At 41.9% G+C, this 18,395-nt stretch overlaps 1 protein-coding gene across 3 annotated transcripts in view; it reads right to left on the minus strand.

The window, feature by feature from the left end:
* LOC137376481 (putative nuclease HARBI1) overlaps window positions 1-17,631 on the minus strand; it is a 53,449-nt gene extending 35,818 nt beyond the window's left edge. The window contains exons 1-3 of one of the 3 annotated variants that reach the window (XR_010976238.1): window positions 17,548-17,631; window positions 12,589-12,740; window positions 10,948-11,405 (exon numbers count right to left, since the gene is read on the minus strand). The gene's annotated coding sequence lies outside the window, so the exon portion shown is untranslated. Of the gene's footprint in view, window positions 1-10,947; window positions 12,741-17,547 lie in introns of those variants that run through there. The other 2 variants (XR_010976237.1, XM_068045135.1) reach the window with 2 other exon arrangements.
* Between the last annotated feature and the right edge of the window lie 764 nt (window positions 17,632-18,395).

The raw sequence follows: 18,395 nt of genomic DNA on the forward strand, positions 1-18,395 counted from the left end.
AATAATATACTTCCTAAGGTAAGGGGACTAAAACTGCATACAGTATTTCAGGTACCGTCTAACCAAGGTTCTATACAATTGAAGCAAGACTTCGCTACTCCTGTACTCAAACCCTCTTGTGATAAAAGCTAACATATAATTGGCCTTCCTAATTGCTTGCTGCATCTGTATGTTAGCTTTCAGTGACTTATTGACAAGGACACCCAGGTCCCAAACAGGTTGTGGAAACAAATAAAAAAGAGTTTAGGCAGCATCTGAAAGATTACCAAGTTAAGAGTACACACCTTGCCTATCCCAAATATATGGGTAGAGCATGTTGTCACAAAGAGGTACCTCATGACCTGGTGCAGTTTGACTGAGCCTGTATGCTGAAAACTGAGACAACGTTTTAGCTCTTTCACTCATGCATGTCCTGGAGGGTAAAGATTGCAAGCATTGCTGAACTTAAATCTTTAAAGTTGTTTCCACAACGCAAGCTTCCAACATGATTCGAACATGATCTCCCCCGGGATCTGAAGATAGTAAAGGGGTCCAGGGGTATAGAACCAACCATCTCCCTTCCTCCATCAGTGTAGTTCCGTACGAACCTCAATATCCATCATTCTACTCTATCAGAGCAACGTTTTAATCCCCCATATTTTCTTTCCAAAGACAGTAGTGACAATAAGTACTGGATTTGGGTCAGTTTGTATTGCACAATCTAGGCTGTCAGAAATTGGACTGAGCCCATTTCGCTTAACATTTGTAGCAGCTGTCAGGAAGCGAGAGGAAACTTTCACACTATCTGCTTGGGTGGGCTGAATAGACAATTTCAACGCACCGTGGCAGCTGCTCAGATCCTCATTTCTGCAACCTATTAAAGAAGCACATGCAGAGGTGTATATTTTTGGTTTTTTAACATGTTTTGCTAAATTAAACCCAGTTACACAACCAACCTGTGTATTTTCACTCTTGCAGATGTCGTGTTTTGTATGCAAGGGCTGCTGTGCTGAGTTCGGGTCCCAGATGCAGATATTGTAAAACATGATTGTGAGGTATTGTGGCGAATTAAAGGTATCTTTATTTTTTTTCTTAAAGCATTTGGGGCATGAAAAGAAAACTGGCTAGACTTTGAAGAAATATGGATGGAGGGAGGGTTGTGTGGAGAGGGGTACAGTTATGTCAAAAGGATCCTTGGTGCTGGAGTATAGGTGAGAATGTTTGGAATGCAGTGTGGAGCTGTCAGAGGTCACTGCAGTTAGAGTACTAATTGAATTTTATAGATCTGAGTCATGCATGGAGGACGGAACTGAAGATGATTAATGGGCATATCCATGAAAAGGCTCCTGTAATGGAATGTTCAGAAGTGCTATGCTTGTAACAGTGCAGCAGGTAGATTATATTCCTTTAGGAGCAATTTGTGTGCCTCTCAATCCTGTTTTACGCCCAGGAAAACATTAGTCATATTTTCAGCTGCCACTGTGCTGTTACCATCAGCAAACTTCTTTCAGTCGTCACTTTATGCAGAAATCTTGAAAAATATGCTACATATTGAAAATCCCAAAATGAAATCATTACCCCAGAGGGACAGGAATTTGTTACATGTGTGTTCCATCAGCCACAGTTATAGGCAAACAGTTCAGCTCCATTTGACCTCTTCTAGAAACAAGACTTTTGATGTGATTCTTTGAACAAATTTTATTTATTATTTAAATTATAGCTAGATGCTTCTGTCAGAATATTTTCCTTTTCTATAAAGGAAGCTTATCATACAGTAAATAATACAACACATGTAGGACCCCAATTTACATATTTAAGGAACCAAATGCCTGATTCAGGCAAACAACAGGACAACTAAAAATCAGCCAATCCAATATAGTGCCCAGTGCAGACATAGTATGGCATAGCCTGGTGCTAAATTCTACGTCTGAAAACAGGCAGCCATGAATTGAATTTCTCTCTGCATGTGTCCACATGTAAACTTGTCATGCTGCAATTACACATTCTGGCTGATTGGTGTCTGCCTAGGCTGTAAACATCTTCACCAACTCTCTGAAAAATTTCAAAACCTGCTTTATTGTCTTGTTTTCTCTGTAGATAAGTATTTGTTGAAAGTTAAAGATTAATCTTTCTTTTCTTAACAGTTTACTTCTCACTCTTCTGAGTCTAGACATTATATGGCACCCTGCCTGTTTTCTCATTATTAGCCAGAAGTGTGGGGCTGCCATATTGTAGGCAAAAAAATAGGCCTGAAGTAGTAGTTAATTCTTTTAGTTTAGTTTAGTTTAGTTTAGAGATACAGCACTGAAACAGGCCCTTCGGCCCACCGAGTCTGTGCCGACCATCAACCACCCATTTATACTAATCCTACGCTAATCCCATATTTCTACCACATCCCCACCTGTCCCTATATTTCCCTACCACCTACCTATACTAGTGGCAATTTATAATGGCCAATTAACCTATCAACCAGCAAGTCTTTGGCATGTGGGAGGAAACCGGAGCACCCGGAGGAAACCTACGCAGACACAGAGAGAACTTGCAAACTCCACACAGGCAGTACCCAGAATTGAACCCGGGTCGCTGGAGCTGTGAGGCTGCGGTGCTAACCACTGCGCCACTGTGCCGCATATTCAAATCAGAGGGCTAACACCCATTGGAGGCCCCTCAGCAATACCGGTTCGATAATACTAAGGCCCGAGACTCAAAATTACATACACCTCGGACCTATCTATTCGGGTGCAGGAATCAGTCCTTGCTTCCCTGTACCCCCATTTTTGGGTGAGCTCAAATTTCTGGACCTTTATTTTATTGGGTTAAAGATGGTTTTTATAGCCCTCACCCAGCTCTTTCCCCTTTAAAACCGAGAAATAAATTTAGCTTTGTCACGATCTACTTTAAAGTCAGCATTACTATTTTCTTTGCTTTGACTTTGTCCATCATCCAGTCAGAAAAAAATGTACTGAATTGGTAACTACGGGATTTGTTTAATCAGTTTCACTAAATGTTACACATTCTTAATGAAAAATGAATAAATATTGGCCTTGTGGCCTGGACCAGCACACAATTTGCCGCAAATACTGCCCCCGGTGCATCAGACCTACCAAAAAATGGCCCCGCTCACTCACCATACCCCATTAGAAGAATTGATCAATTTCACTCCTCCCTGAAGCATTGACCCCATGGTTCTGAAAGATATATTTGCCTTGCCAGTGTTGTGGAATGATCTTAAGAGGCCCACCTGAAGAAGCTGTTAGTGAAGGTCACCAAAGGAAGTGATGTCGTGTCAAACATGAACAGGGAGTTGTGGATGTAGCCTGACAGAGTAAGATATGTGTTGTGTGGCTCATGTAATAGCTGCATACATATATATATTCTAATTTAAAGTACAATAAAAACTCACATTTTCTTTGGATATTACTTGCAGTCCTATGAGTCTTACAATAGTACACATACCAAAAGAACAAGTAATATAATATGGTGGCAGCAGTCAGATATATTTTTTTGAAGAGCACCAAATATTACATCATGGCAACCTTTGATTTTTGTCTGAAGAACCCACCAAGAAGAACAAAGAACAGCCAATCACTTACCTGGAATGGCTGAAGATTCAGGAGGAGGGCACAGACAGGACCACAGGAGGGATTGAATCTCTGTGAGTACAGTAGGCAATTTGCCTGGGGATTGGATCTTTCATCTAATCTGGCAGTGGGTGAAAAAAGTTGAAAAGAGGTAGTACAGCTTTAGCTTTACCAGTTTTATTTGTGTGTGGGGCCTAAGCTGAAATGAGCAGGAAGAGCTGAACAGCACCACTGGAGGTCCAGCATAAAATTAAAGGTACTGCAAGCTGCAGCCTTCTGCAAAATAAAACAGCTCTCTCAGTTTTAAAAAATCAAACAAGCTGTGTACACAAAAACTGCTGTTGGCTCACTCATAAAAGGGGCAGACCGGCAAAAACGAACCTGTCTAAAAAAGGAAACAGAAAGCTGTGTCTGTAAAACCGAAAACCTGTCAAGTAAAGAACCTATAAAAGAAGTGTGTCGGTGAAAAAGAAAACCTGTAAAAAGAAATCCTATATCTGTTAAAAAGCAGAATCATCCAGAAAGTTACTTTCAGGTATCCAGTTATGGACTGGAAGACATAGCGGCTGAATTTAAACTGTTTCGACAAGAGTTGGAACTGTATTTCCTGGACCAAGAACTGAGTGAACCAGAGAAACAAGCTATCAAGATTAAGATTGTACTGGGTAACGACAGTCTGCAATGTATCAACACATTAGGATTGCCGGCTGAGGATCAGAAGGACCCTAGCAAGCTAGGGACATTCCTGGAGGAGCAACTCAAGGTGAAGGTAATTTTTTGAGTACTAAGGCTTGAGTTTATGACCTACTGGCAAAGGCAAGACGAGTCCATTGACCAGTTTGTTGCCAGTAGAGGTCTTTCAAAAAGACCTGCTAGAAAAGAAGAAAAGGTACACCATAAATGCACTACGAAATGAAGGAAGGAAATTTGAACCCATCATGGCTGGGTGCCAACAGTTACCAGCGTTGGGGCTGGCTACAGCAATTGGTATGTTAACCAAGGCTCAGAAGTCTGCTAAGTCTTGTGGCAAATGTGGCCTGACTCACCCAATTCACAACTGTCCAGCGTACCAGGACCAGTGCACAGCATGTGGCATGCAAGGACATTGGGCAAGGCAGTACAGAAGGCCAAGCTCAGATATTGCACACAGGAATGGTGGCAGATCACATGCAGAGAGAACGTCTGCAAGGCAGGATGGCAAACGCAACAAAAGGTACGCCAACACACAACAAAAACCCAAGCAGGTACATCAGGTCTGCAGAGAGACAGATTGTTAGGAGGACATGGATGAAGAATGCACTCATGTGAACAGCGATCAAGCATTTCACATAGTTAATTTGGATCAACATATCAATGCTATCACGCAATCTGAGGCATTCACCATGATCGGGTTTATATGTCCCCAGAAGAGTGGCAGGTATAAGATCAGAGTAAAAATTGACATCAGAGCAAGTGCAAATATTCTGCCCATCTGTATACTGAATGATATGTATCTAAAGAAATGGGATTCTATGGTGCAACCCACCACAGCTAGGCTGACTGCCTACAATTATTCTCCAATCAAGTGCATGGGAACGATAACCTTACAGTGCAGGTATGGGAGCCACCACAAATGTGTTGTATTGTAGATACAATTGGACCAGCTGTCGCAGGACTTCCAGTATGCCAAGATTTATGTCACAATACATGAGGTCAGCAACGCACCGAAATGTACGGCAGGAGTAACACTGAGTGCATTTGAATTGATTAGCGGCCTGAAACTACTTTACCCAGACCCAGGTTTGATGCAATCGGCGATTTCAAGGGTGATGTCATATTGCACATCAGGGAGGATGCAATTCCTACTGTTGACGCACCAAGGAAATGCAGTGTACCATTCAAGAGAAGCTTAAAGTGGAGCTGGATGAGATGAGGTGCAACGGAGTCATCGTGGTGTGCACCAGCACAGAGGAAGAGCATGCTAACCAGAGTTACGACTCACCAGAGTCTCAGAGTAGTTGTCAAGATGAGCTCAGCTCTGGGTAGGGGCTTACGATAACGAGATTGGGACAAATAAGCAAGCCTCCTCTCCATTTTAGAGAGTTTAAACTTGCTTATTTGTAAATAGTATTTTGTTTTAATCATGTATAGTTAGTCCAAACCATAACATCACTGTATATTGTACATACATTTTTATCTTTGGAAAAAAGGGGATGTTGTGGTACGACCTTTAGAGGACTACCTTAAGAAGCTGTAAGTGAAACTCAGCAGAGGAAATGATGTCACGTCACACATGACCAAGGAGTTGTGGGTGTAGCCTGACAGAGTAAGTTCTGTGTTAGTGTGGCTCTGCAGTAGCTGTATATATATATATATTCTAGTTTAAAGTATAGTAAAAAAGTGCATTTTCTTTGGATATTACTTGTAGTCCTGTGAGTCTTACAATAGTTCACACACCAAAGGAACAAGTAATATTGCAGCCAGTGTTGTCATTGTGCATTGCCACTGTGAACTAACTGCATAACTTTGTGCTGCACAAAACAATATGTCCAGTTCTTGCAAAACCCCTCACTATGCAGTAGTTTAATCACTGTCCACTCAGCTACATGTTCATTACCCATCCCACAACCCTCTCCCCATCCTTCATTGCTTGTTATTCTCCAGGTAATTTCCCCCATAATGTCCCACCCTACTGAGCATGTTCATCCTCATCATGATGAAGTACACCCCTCCAAGCGAGTTTCCCTATAAACCATCTCCCATTGGGCAAATAATCATGCATCTGGGTCAGCCCACCCTCCACCCCATTGATTAGGTAATCCTAGATGGCCCTCTCCCATTGAGCAAGTTATTCTGGCAGATGTGGTGATCCACTACGCCTTCCCTCGAGGGAAGGGAGAGATAGATGGGGGTTGCAGGAGTTGGAAGGAGAACAGCAATAGAGTGAGAGGACAAAGTAGAGGGGGAGGAAAGGTGAACAGGGGAATTAAATCCTGCTCCAAATTAGCCTGAATTGCACAAACGTTTAGCACTCAGGGAGGTGGTGGGAAATGATTTTTGAGCGTACTACGTCTGTTTTACCTTTTATTTAATTTTCCTAATATTTGTCTCCAACTAGTTGAACACCTAGTAAACTGTAGGCAGCTGCCATTACGTTTTTGCTTTTATTCTGCGGCCATAAGCCATCTGTAACTGTCTTAAGAATGTAATGGGTTTTATTAGGTCTGAATAGGAATGCCTGTAAGACATCACATAGTTACTCTGAGAAGCAATATGCTACTTCTAAGCTGTGAATATACGTTTGCTCTATCTATACGGATTAGCGCAGTTGCTTTCTTAGGTCTAATGTATCCACATTTTTATGCATGTTGGGCGTATTATGTATCATCTTAGCCGGTGTGTTATGGGAGCCTAAAAGGAACATATAGGTTGGAATCTTCCAAACTTATAAAATTCTTGGGTGTCGGGACCATTTCGGGCTCCCAACCCGCTCATATCAGCAGTGCGTCCTCCGGCGCGATTTTACAGGAGGCGGCCAATTACGCTTCCGTGTTCGCCATCAAATTAAGGACAGTGGTTGGGAGAGCAGGTCGGCAGTACAATTGAGAGCGCTATATACAAAGGGATGTCTGCAGCCTGTACACTGTACCCCGCGCCTCCCATCCCCCAGTAATGATTTACTCCCTCAGAAATGACCATGAATGCTTCACACATCTGCTCGCCTGACACTCTCACTGCTCTCGGAGAAGTAACCTATTTATGGAGAATCATTTGCGCCCTTTTAATCTGTCTTGGACTTCCAGCTGATTTATGCTGACAGTTCCACTTGGAGTATTGCTACTGAGGAAGAGCAGAATGCTCCTTATTTTCTCCCAGTATTTAGTAGGAAAGGAATCATCCATTCTACCATCTCCAGCCCATTCTCAGATTCTACTTTGTTTACATTTCTTCACCTGCCTTTTTATTGTGGTACTACTGAAATACTAATTTACTGTTATGTTTTATATCTCCAGTTATAGTTTTTAGAGGTCCTTCTTTGACCCTCTGTTAATCCTCTTATCATGTTCTGTATTCATATTTTTTTCCCTACAGGATTTATACATGTCATTCTTCCTTCTGATTTGGTTCTGATTAATTTGTTAATTCATTTAGCACTGCCCTGAACCTTGCTGTTTTACTTCTTTGTTGACCTGAATCTCCACTTTGATTTCGCCTTTTCTGAACTGATGAGCTCCTGACATTGTGTGGGACCCATGCAACATTTGCAAAATTTCATTGCACTGGTGAAATGGGAGCTAATTGTATATAATTAACCTGAATTGGCTCTCACCACTTCCTCAGTAGCAATACTCCAAGTGGAATTCCAGCCATAATGAACTGTTTTGCTATCCTCATCTAAGGAAGGATTTATTCTTGTCTTGGAGGTGGTGCAGCAAAGGCTCACTAGACTGATTCCTGGGATAAAGAGTCATCCTATGATGAGAGGCTGAGTAATTTGGCCTTTATTCTCCAGAGTTTAGAAGAATAAGAGGTGATCTCATTGAAACATAAGATTCTGATGGGCTTGACAGAGTAGATACTGTAAGGTTGTTTCCCCTGGATGGAGAGTCTAGAACTAGGGCGCAAAGTCTGAGGATAAGGAGTCAATTGTTTAAGACTGAAATGAGGAGGAATTTCTTTACTCAGTGGGTTGTGAATTTTTGGAATTCTCTACCCCAGAGAGCAGTTGTTGTGTATATTCAAGGCTGAGATAGACAGACTTTTGGACTCGAGGGGAATCAAGGGATATGGTGATTGGGTGGGAAAGTGGAGTTGAGGTCAAAGATCAACCATGATCTTACTGCATAGTGAAGCAAGCTTGAAGGGCCGAATGGCCTACTCCTGCTCCGATTTCTTACGTTCTCTGCATGGGGCAAGAGATTTTGCCAAGATTCGAAGGAAGGTAGATAGATTTGCATTTATATAGCACCTTTCATGATCTCAAGCATTTTATAGCCAATGGTGTACTTTTGAACTGTAGTCACTGCTGTAAGGTAGGTACTGTAAGTCTGTTATGCATGCACCACTGCACAAGTATAAAAAATACTTAGATTAATGGCAATAATAAATATCAAGGTATAATTTATTGGTGGGTGGGATTCCATGCCAGTTATTATCCTTCCATTGAGCTTCACCTTTGCATCTCCCCTGACAGTATGGCCAACATCAGAAGTTTACTTTATGTTAATCCTGAGTGTGAGTATTGTCCTACTATGGCAGTGATATCAAAGTGCTATGCCATCAAGTCTGTCATTCACATGCATTTACTTGTATTTAGTTAGTTGGTACCATGGTAATAACAAAATAGCTGTCTTATGCAAAGAGTATTCTAGTGGTAAGAAATTAAAAGAAATACTTGCATTTATATAGCATCATGCATGACCTCCGAACATCCCATAGAATTCTACAGCTAACGCAGTGTTTTTGAAGTATGATCACTGTTGTAGGAAACATGACTGCCAATTTGTGAACAGCATGTTCCCACTAACAGCAACGTGATAATGACCGGTTCATCTGTTTTTAGGTATTGGTTGAGGACATTGGGGAAAATGCCACTGCTTTCCTTTGAATACTGCCATGTGATTTTTTATGTCTGCCTGAGCGGGCAGACAGGGCCTCAGTTTAAAGCTTCATCCAAAAAACAGCAGCTCCAACAGTGCAGCACTCCCTCAGTAATGCAGTGATGTGTTGTCTAGATTTTTTGCTCAATGTTGGGAACAACAGTTCAAACACTGAATTTTGATTTTCTGTCAGTGTTAATTTACTGTTGCATTCCTGTAAGCGTGACTGACCATTTTAGCTCATTGCCATTAAAATACAGCATTATTTTAAAGCCCAGTGAGCAATGGAAGAAATACAAGTCAATTAGATGGAAAAATTAGTATATTTTCTTATGTGCACAGTCGAATCTTACCTCACTGTTTGAGCTCTGTCAGCTAGAACTTATTTTGGAAAAGGGACTCATTTTGAAGGGCAATAATTACCACTTTTTTGGATGGTTAGTATTTTTCAGTGGACTCATTATGCAGGGTCTTGTTATTCTTCTGCCATTTCCACAGGATTTATAGTCAGTACGTACAGAATACACACTTTGTTTACCTAGATTTTTTTTGGCAGAGCAAGTCTTATTTCTTGCCATCAATCCCCGGTAGTTTTCTAGATCTGACACAGTGCTATAATCTGAAGCAATGCCAAGAATCTCAGTATGTGCTGTAGACAGCTTTCACAGACTCAGTATTGGATAAGTCCACCTACCACTGATATGAACAGTCCTTAACAAGACCTTGTTACTGATTTTTAATATTAAAGTAATTTAAAAATAATGGCAAGCTAATATCTTTAACATCTATTAAGTCCGATTGGGTACGGTTACTATTGGTAACCTATCGTGACTTGGACCTCAAACTACCTTGTTCATTTACTTTAGAAACTGCGTTCGGACTAGGAGCTAAAGAATGCAAGGCAGCTAAAGCATTCACTTTCAAACACACTGCTGGAAACCAGATTTCACTGTGACAAATTACTTCATATGGAAAGGGTCGAAGGAAATGTCTGTTTATGTTAGAGTACCATCCATTTATGGTAGATATGGCCATTTGTGATAGATTCCTTTTGAGATGTGAATAGTTTTAAGAAGGTCAGTGAAAACAATTTTCTTTATTCTTTGTAATTAATTTGGTTTTCTTAAAAAATCCAATAATTTATGAAATAAGGAATCCCATATGATTTCTCATTCTAAAAACTTTACCATGTTGTAACTTTAATATTGATGATAGAGTTTGAACTCATTTTGTTAAGGTCAATATAACCCTAAAAACAAAAATGCCTCGAGCCAGACACTTCCTGCTCTCTTTAAATGAATATTCCCATTAACAGGGTGCCCACTAGTCAGACCCCTCTCTCTGCAGAAACATTTTCTTTTCTTCCGCCTCTGAAAACTTGTGGAAACCCAGGCTGAATACAGGATAGACAAAAAGAGATCTGATTTTTATTGGATTGTGCTAAATACAAAGCTACCCCCTCTTCAATACAAAAGTGTTAAATCTGTCAGGTTTTATTTGAAAAAATTAGATTTTCATCAAATGAACTTTATCCAGACTCCTGTCAGTAAAATTGAAAGGATTTTCTTTTTGATCACAGCACTTGGAAGCAGAAGTGATATGAATGCCGAAGTCACGATGCAGTGGACAGAATGACCTAAATCAGAAAGCTAATTAAGAAACTTCAACACAACTAAACCTGGGATGGAAAGTGTGAGGAATGCAACACCCCAGTTACTTGCCAGCAAGCTATCTTGCCAATTAGAAGCATTGGAATGCTGCAGAGCAAAGAATAAGAATACCAAAAAATCCAAAACAGTCTTCCAGAATATTTTTTATTGATGCCAAGCAGAGAATAATATATTCATAATACAGTGGAACCGCACCCAACCAAACTAGCTGCAGCCAAGAACTATTGAGTAGATTAGAAATTCAGTACTACTTCAGTTCGGTTTTTAATTTCTTTAACATTTTTGTAAGCTTGTCAAAAATGTACATGTTAAAACTCAAGAAGCTGATGAAGTGATGATATCAGCTTCACACCTTCTATGTGTCACCACAGTTTGATCAATTTGCTGTCTGTGGACTTGGCTTCATTTTTCTGCTGCACATACCGGGCTGGATTTTGTTCCCAGCCCAACGTAGGGTTTCATGGCAGGTGGGGGAGGGGCTGGAGAATCGGAGTGGCAGCTGCCTCCACGGAATCAGACGCCGGGATAGCTAGTTCCGATCTTCCTGGCGGCAGTGAGGCTCCATGGCAGCACCTCCATTGCTCGGCGACGGGACCCTGCTTTCCATACGGTAATTACCTCTTTGCATTCACTTAAATGTAATCCGCAGCGATCTTACTTTCATTTCCTAATCTTGAGCTTGTCGTGCGACACTCATGCTCTTTCCCGTCCAAGAGAAGCTAGCACCACCGAGGTGGGGAAGGGGTCAACTCTGCATGATTTAGTGTATAGGGGATGGGGGCAACTCTGCATGATTTAGTGTATAACCAAACTCTGCATTATGTTGTACTGTGTGCAGGGCTGGCCGCCATTTAAAAATGGCACCAGCGCCTGCTCCTGCATCTGCCCATGCTACGTGTTTGCGGGGGAGGGGGGCAGCCACCATCAATATGTTAAGTGGCCGCCTGCTGTGTAATCGCGGTGGCACGGTGGCATGGGTCCCATGGGGGACAGCCGCCATTTTCTGCGCCCGCCACAGCTCCCAGCAGTGGGACTACAAAATCCAGCCCACGGTATGGGCACATCATACACAGGGTTTCTATCATTAAGGAGTATTTCCTTGGGATCATCTTCTATGTAATGGCAATGGACTTTGTTCTGCATCAAGTTCATAAGAGGCCTATACGAAAAAATTGCTGACAGGTTAGGGTACTAGAACATAGGGCTGAATTTTACTGTGGAAGAGTGTGTCAGGTTGGATACATGTGGGGGTTAAAACCAGCACAATTGACTTCCAGATGGGAAGCGGGCTCCAGACTGCCAACTTCCTCATTTGACTCCAATGCGTTAGGCTGCCTGTGCACAATCCTCTCTGGAAAGATGTGTTACCAGTTTCCATACACCAATCACTGAATGAATGTAATATTGACGTACTGTTTTCACTTTGACGTCGGATCCATGAGCCTCCTGGGATTCCTGGAACCCGCCATTGAAACTAAGGCAAATACACTGCACTGGATTTTGTGGCACCGGTGGGGCCCCTGCCACTGGGCCAAAAAGGCGAAGGGAGCCCCTCCTTGGCCTTTCTGAGCTCCCTCAGTGGAATTTTATGTTGTTCTTGCACTTAAGTGGAAGATGCGAGATCCCCATCTTTAAAGGGACAGGGATCCTGTCTCTAAGAGCTGCCCACCGATCACGGGGCCGCAGCTCAGCAGTTTCACTCAATGTTGAAATCAAGTCAACGTGACTGAGTGCCTTATGGCATGAGGGTGACTTTTACTTAATGGTGCTATCGGGTACCTGGGCCTCCCCCTCTCCTCATCTCCAACAGCCAGGGATGCTGAAACTCCACTGATCTCCAGGGCCACTTCCTCCGAGCTTGTCAGCTGAGAGATGTTTGGAGGGCCCCCTCTGTCTTTCTCCCTCTCCCTGGTGTTCTGTGCTCAGTTCTCCTACAAGAATGGAAAGATAAGACATATGAATGAGTGCAAAAGCATATGTTCATCTGATGAGTGGAGTGCATTTGGTGAGGTTGAATATGAGGGAGAGGCATGGCATTGCACAAGGGGATGAGGGTGATTTGGAGTGGTGGATGGGTAGACAGGGATGTGACAAAGCACATGGACAGAGAGGGTAGATGTACTTGTGAGGTAAGTGGATGAGAGGAGTGATGTGATGGAGTAAGCTTGACAAGGCAGAGTGAGGGGGTGGGTGATGCACACTGCAGGATGTAGGTTAATGTACCACTGTACTCACCTTTCCTGACCTGCTAAGGTCAGTAAAGTCCTGTCTGCACTGAATCTAGCACTACAGCCCTGCTGCTGATCATCTCCACTACTTCCAACCACACCTTTTTTAGTCTTCGCTGCAGTTCTCTTCCTCCCGTCAGAAGGAAAAAGTATCTCTATCCAACTCTTCACAGCGCCAGCAACACATCCAGGGAGGCATCACAGAAACAAGGCACAGCCTTTGCCCGTCTGGATTCTATTCTGGCACTCCCTTCTATTTGGTTCCCAACTACATACTCCTTCAATCTGCATTTTTGTAGTTGGAAACCAAAGAGAAGGATGTGCCAGAATTAATTATTAAAGCCGAGAGCACATCATGCGGATCCACATCGAGCCCGCTGCCACTGATTGGACAGGAAAAACGGAAGTAAAATTATAATGAAGTGACTGAGTTTAAAAACTCCCTTCCAGATTTCCCATGCGCTATCAGAACCCATGCCACCCCCCCCCCCCCCCCCGAACTGTACCCCCACCACCCACCTTCCGTTCCCAATGTGTCACAGGATTAAAGTTGGGGCAATCGTTTCTGTTAAATTTTCCTTTGCCTTTTTAACTTGAAAGGCTGCAGTCAGAACACATTTGTAATTCTGACTGAAGGCATTACAATTAATTGCCCAGAAATTAACAAGTCTCTGTGAATTTAATGGCTTATTGACACATGAGGATAAATTACCAAAAAATTGGGTGCACCAGGAAAAGGTATGTCACCTTTTCCTGCATTCATGGTTTAATGTAAAATAGTACTCATACCACTTAATCTCTTATGCATCTCTAAGTTTATTCTTTCGAAGATAAAGAGTCAGTTTTCTTGTTTAATTTTATAATTCAGTTCTCTGTAATGAGGGATCAACTTTGTGACCTTTTCCTATATCATAGGAACATAGGAAGATAGGAACAGGAGTAGGCTATTCAGCCCCTCGAGCCTGTCCCGCCATTCAATGAAATCATGGCTGATCCGCAGCCTAACTCCATATCTGCCTTTGGCCCATATCCCTTAATATCTTTGCTTAACAAAAATCTATCTATCTCAGATTTAAAATTAACAACTGTTCTAGCTTCAACTGCTGTTTGTGGGAGAGAGTTCCAAACCTCTACCACCCTTTGCATGAAGAATTGCTTCCTAACATCGCTCCTGAATGGTCTGGCCCTAATTTTTAGACTATGCCCCCTAGTTTTAGAATCTCCAACCAGTGGAAATAGTTTATCTTTATCTAGCGTGTCTTTTCCTGTTAACATCTTGAAGACTTCGATCAGATCACCCCTTAACCTTCTAAATTCTAGTGAAAACAGGCCTAATTTGTGTAATCTCTCCTCGTAACTTAACCCCTGTAGTCCAGGTATCATTCTTGTAAACCTATGTTGCACTCCCTCCAAGGCCAATATATCTTTCCTAAGGTGTGGTGCCCAGAACTGCTCACAGTACTCCAAGTGGGGTCTAACCAGGGTTTTGTACAGCTGCAGCATAACCTCTGTCTTTATACTCCAATTCTCCAGATATAAAGGCTAGCATTCCGTTAGCCTTTTTGATTATTTTCTGCATTTGCTCGTGGCATTTTAAAGATCTATACACCTGAACCCTCAAGTCTCTTTGGACATCCACTGTACTTAACCTCTTCCCATTTAGAAAGTACCCTGCTCTATCCTTTTTTGGTCCAAAATAGATAATCTCACACTTGCCTGCATTGAAATCCATCTGCCACAGTTTTGCCCACTCACCTAGTCTGTCAATATCTCTTTGCAATTTTATGCTATCATCTAGACTGTCTATAATGCCGCCTAACTTTGTATCATCAGCAAATCTGGAAATATGACTTAGTATGCCATCATCCAAGTCGTTAATGAATAATTGAGACCCCAACACAGATCCCTGCGGGACACCACTAGTCACATCCTGCCAATCGGAGTACTTACCCATTATCCCCACTCTCTGTCACCTACCACTCAACCAACTTCCTAACCATGTCAATAATTTGCCCTCAACTCCATGGGCTTCTACCTTAGTTAACAGTCTCTTATGTGGGACTTTATCAAATTTCTTCTGGAAGTCCATATAAATAACATCCATAAACATTCCCCTGTCCACTACCTTAGTCACCTCTTCAAAAACTTCAATGAGATTTGTCAGGCATGACCTTCCTGTCATGAATCCATGCTGGCTGTCCCTGATTATGTGAATTTTTTCCAGGTGTTCAGTCACCCTATCCTTGATTATAGACTCCAGCAACTTGCCCACCACAGATGTCAGGCTAACTGGTCTGTAATTACCTTGGTTCCCCCTTTCACCCTTAAAAAGTGGAGTGACATGTGCAACTTTCCAATCCAGAGGGACCACTCCTGAATCTAGGGAATTCTGAAAGACCATAGTTCGGGCATCTACAATGTGCTCCCCTACTTCCTTTAACACCCTCAGATAGAAACCGTCAGGTCCTGGGGATTTCTCACTCTTTAGTTCAATTAATTTCCTTGTTACTGATGTTTTACTTCTGTTAATTGTATTAAGTCCCTGTCCCCTATCGGCTATTAATTTTTTTGGGACTTCCGGCAAATTATCCCCCTTTTCAACTGTAAATACTGAGGCAAAGTAATTGTCTAACATGTCTTCCATTTCCCCATTATCAATGACAATATCTCCAGTTTCAGCTTTTAGTGGGCCTACATTGCTGTTGACCACCCGCTTTCCCTTTATGTCACTATAAACTTTCTTCTTATTGATTTTGATGTCCCTTGCAAATTTCCTTTCATAATCTCTTTTAGTAGCTCTTATAAGCTGCTTTGTGACCCTTTGCTGGTCTTTGTATCAATCCCATTCGGCTGATCTGTGCTGTGTTTTGCATTTTTGTAAGCCCTTTCTTTTTGTTTTATGCTATCCCTAATCGCTTTAGTTGTCCATGGTTGTTTTTTCTGTGAAGTGGAGCTTTTTCCTCTCAGGGGTATATATTCGCTCTGTATTTCATTGAATGTTTCTTTAAATATTCTCCACTGTTCTTCAGTCATTTGACCAATTAACAGATCTACCCAGTTTACCGTGAACAGTCTCTGTCTCATCCTGGTAAAGTCAGCCTTACCCAAGTCTAAAATTCTAGTAGCTGATTTGTGCTTTTCACTTTCAAACGCTACCTTGAATTCGATCATGTTGTGATCACTATTTGATAAGTGTTCACGCACCGTTAGGCTACTAATTAAATTTGGCTCATTACTCATAACTAAATCTAATATTGCCTGTCCCCTTGTCACATCTAGAACATATTGCTGTAGGAAACTATCCCGGAGACATTTCAGAAATTCACTACCTTTCTGACAGGTGCTAGTCTGCCTCTCCCAATCTATGTGTAAGTTAAAATCCCCCATTAATACTACTCTACCTTTGTTACACACTTGCTTAATTTGTGCATTTATACAATCTAACACCTCAGAACTGCTACCAGGGGGTCTATAAACAACACCTATTACAGTTTTAGATCCTTTTCTGCTCCTCAATTCCACCTATAAGGTCTACATTGGATGCTTTCCCCTCATTATGTCGTCCCTCACCAATGAGGTGATATTATTTCTAATCAGTAAGGCTACTCCACCCCCTCTGCCATTTTCCCTGTCCCTCCTGTAAACTTTGTAACCAGGTATATTTAATTCCCAGTCCCAAGCATCCAGCAGCCACGTCTCCGCAATGGCCACCACATCATAATCTTCCATTTGAATTTGCGCCTGCAGCTTATCTAGTTTATTCCTTACACTCCGTGCATTTGTATATAGAACTCTTATTTGGGCTATACCCCCTAACCTGTCCCTCAGCACTGACGATTTATTCACCTGTTTATTATTTCTCTCTTCTGGTTTAACCAGTATACATCTTGCAGTTTGGTAAAAATCAGCCTCACCACTAACCTGCACTCCTACCTTCGCCTTTAACTTCCTGTTTTTCCATGCAACTGAACCCTCCCCCCCACTATTTAGTTTAAAGCCATATCTACAGCCCTAGTTATGCGATTCACCAGGACTCTGATCCCAGCATGATTCAGGTGGAGCCCAACCCATCGGAACAGCTCCCTCCTTCCCCAGTACTGGTGCCAATGTCCCATGAATTCGAACCCATTTCTCCCACACCAATCTTTGAGCCACGCATTTACCTCTTTAATCTTATTGACCCTTTGCCAATTTGCTCGTGGCTCAGGTAGTAATCTGGAGATTATTACCTTTTTTGGTTCTGCTTTTTAATTTAGCCCCTAGCTGCTCACATTCCCTCAGCAGAACCTCTATCCTTGTTCTACCTATATCGTTGGTACCCACATCATGCAGGTACAACACATCGCCTGGCCCTGCATCTCTATTTTATGTAGTTAGATTTTAATTTGTTATTTAAATTTCCAACTGGTCGTTAGTTTTTTTTAAACCGCTTTAGTCTTTAGTTTATATACTTATAAATCAATCAATTTTTACTCTATGTTGTTTCAATTAAATTAAATTAAAAACTTACTTGAATACTGACCCCAGCTGCTTTCTGTTTCCCTGCTCTCACTGTTCAATGTGACGTCACTCTGATGTCACTTTACGATTGTTTTTTCCCCGCTCTTTGGGCTCCGGTCCTCTCTGCCTCTCTCCCACACAGGTTTTTCGCACGCTTTCTTATACCTCCAGTCCTGCTGCTCCTCGTGCTCTGCTCCTCTTTGCCTTTCCTGCTTTTGGATGTTCTGCTCGTTGCAGAGCATAGTTATTGATGATTGTCTCAGAGCTGTTTAATTATTTAGCACTGGCATTGTTAGCGTTATTGATTGTTGGAATGAGTAGACAATGTAAGTGTTGAATTCACTATAAATCCCAGATCATTTTTAGTATCTCCACTGGCTAGTTCAGCAGTTACCGAGTAAGCATTCTTTATTAAAATCTAAATCTGTATTGAGTTCCATTTGCAATAGCTCTGGCCTGCACCAAGCTTTGTCTGAGTTCTCTGTAGTTCATTCGCTGCCTTGCCAATCTAACTGCCGTCCCAAATTTGACCAAAATACATTTTGTTTCTTAAGTCCAGCTTGCTTATTAGGAATTGTAGGCGGCCTAACACTGATTTCCAGAGGACACCATTTTGTTTAGTCAGGCATCACAGACTTTAATATTACTTGCTACTTCCTTTCTTTCAGTCAATGCCTTATCCACCTCTTCGCTCCGCCTACTGCCTTCAGCTTATGTTGTTGCTTTTCACACACAACTTGACCAAATGTTTATTGGATGCTTAGCAACACAATATCATAGGGTTTCCCATTGTCATCTTTGTTCCTAATAAAATGGAGTATTTTTGTCATTAATTTATAGATCTTTTTCCTGTTCTTT

This window comes from Heterodontus francisci, chromosome 13 (assembly GCF_036365525.1).
Source record: "Heterodontus francisci isolate sHetFra1 chromosome 13, sHetFra1.hap1, whole genome shotgun sequence".
Taxonomy (NCBI): Eukaryota; Metazoa; Chordata; class Chondrichthyes; order Heterodontiformes; family Heterodontidae; genus Heterodontus; species Heterodontus francisci.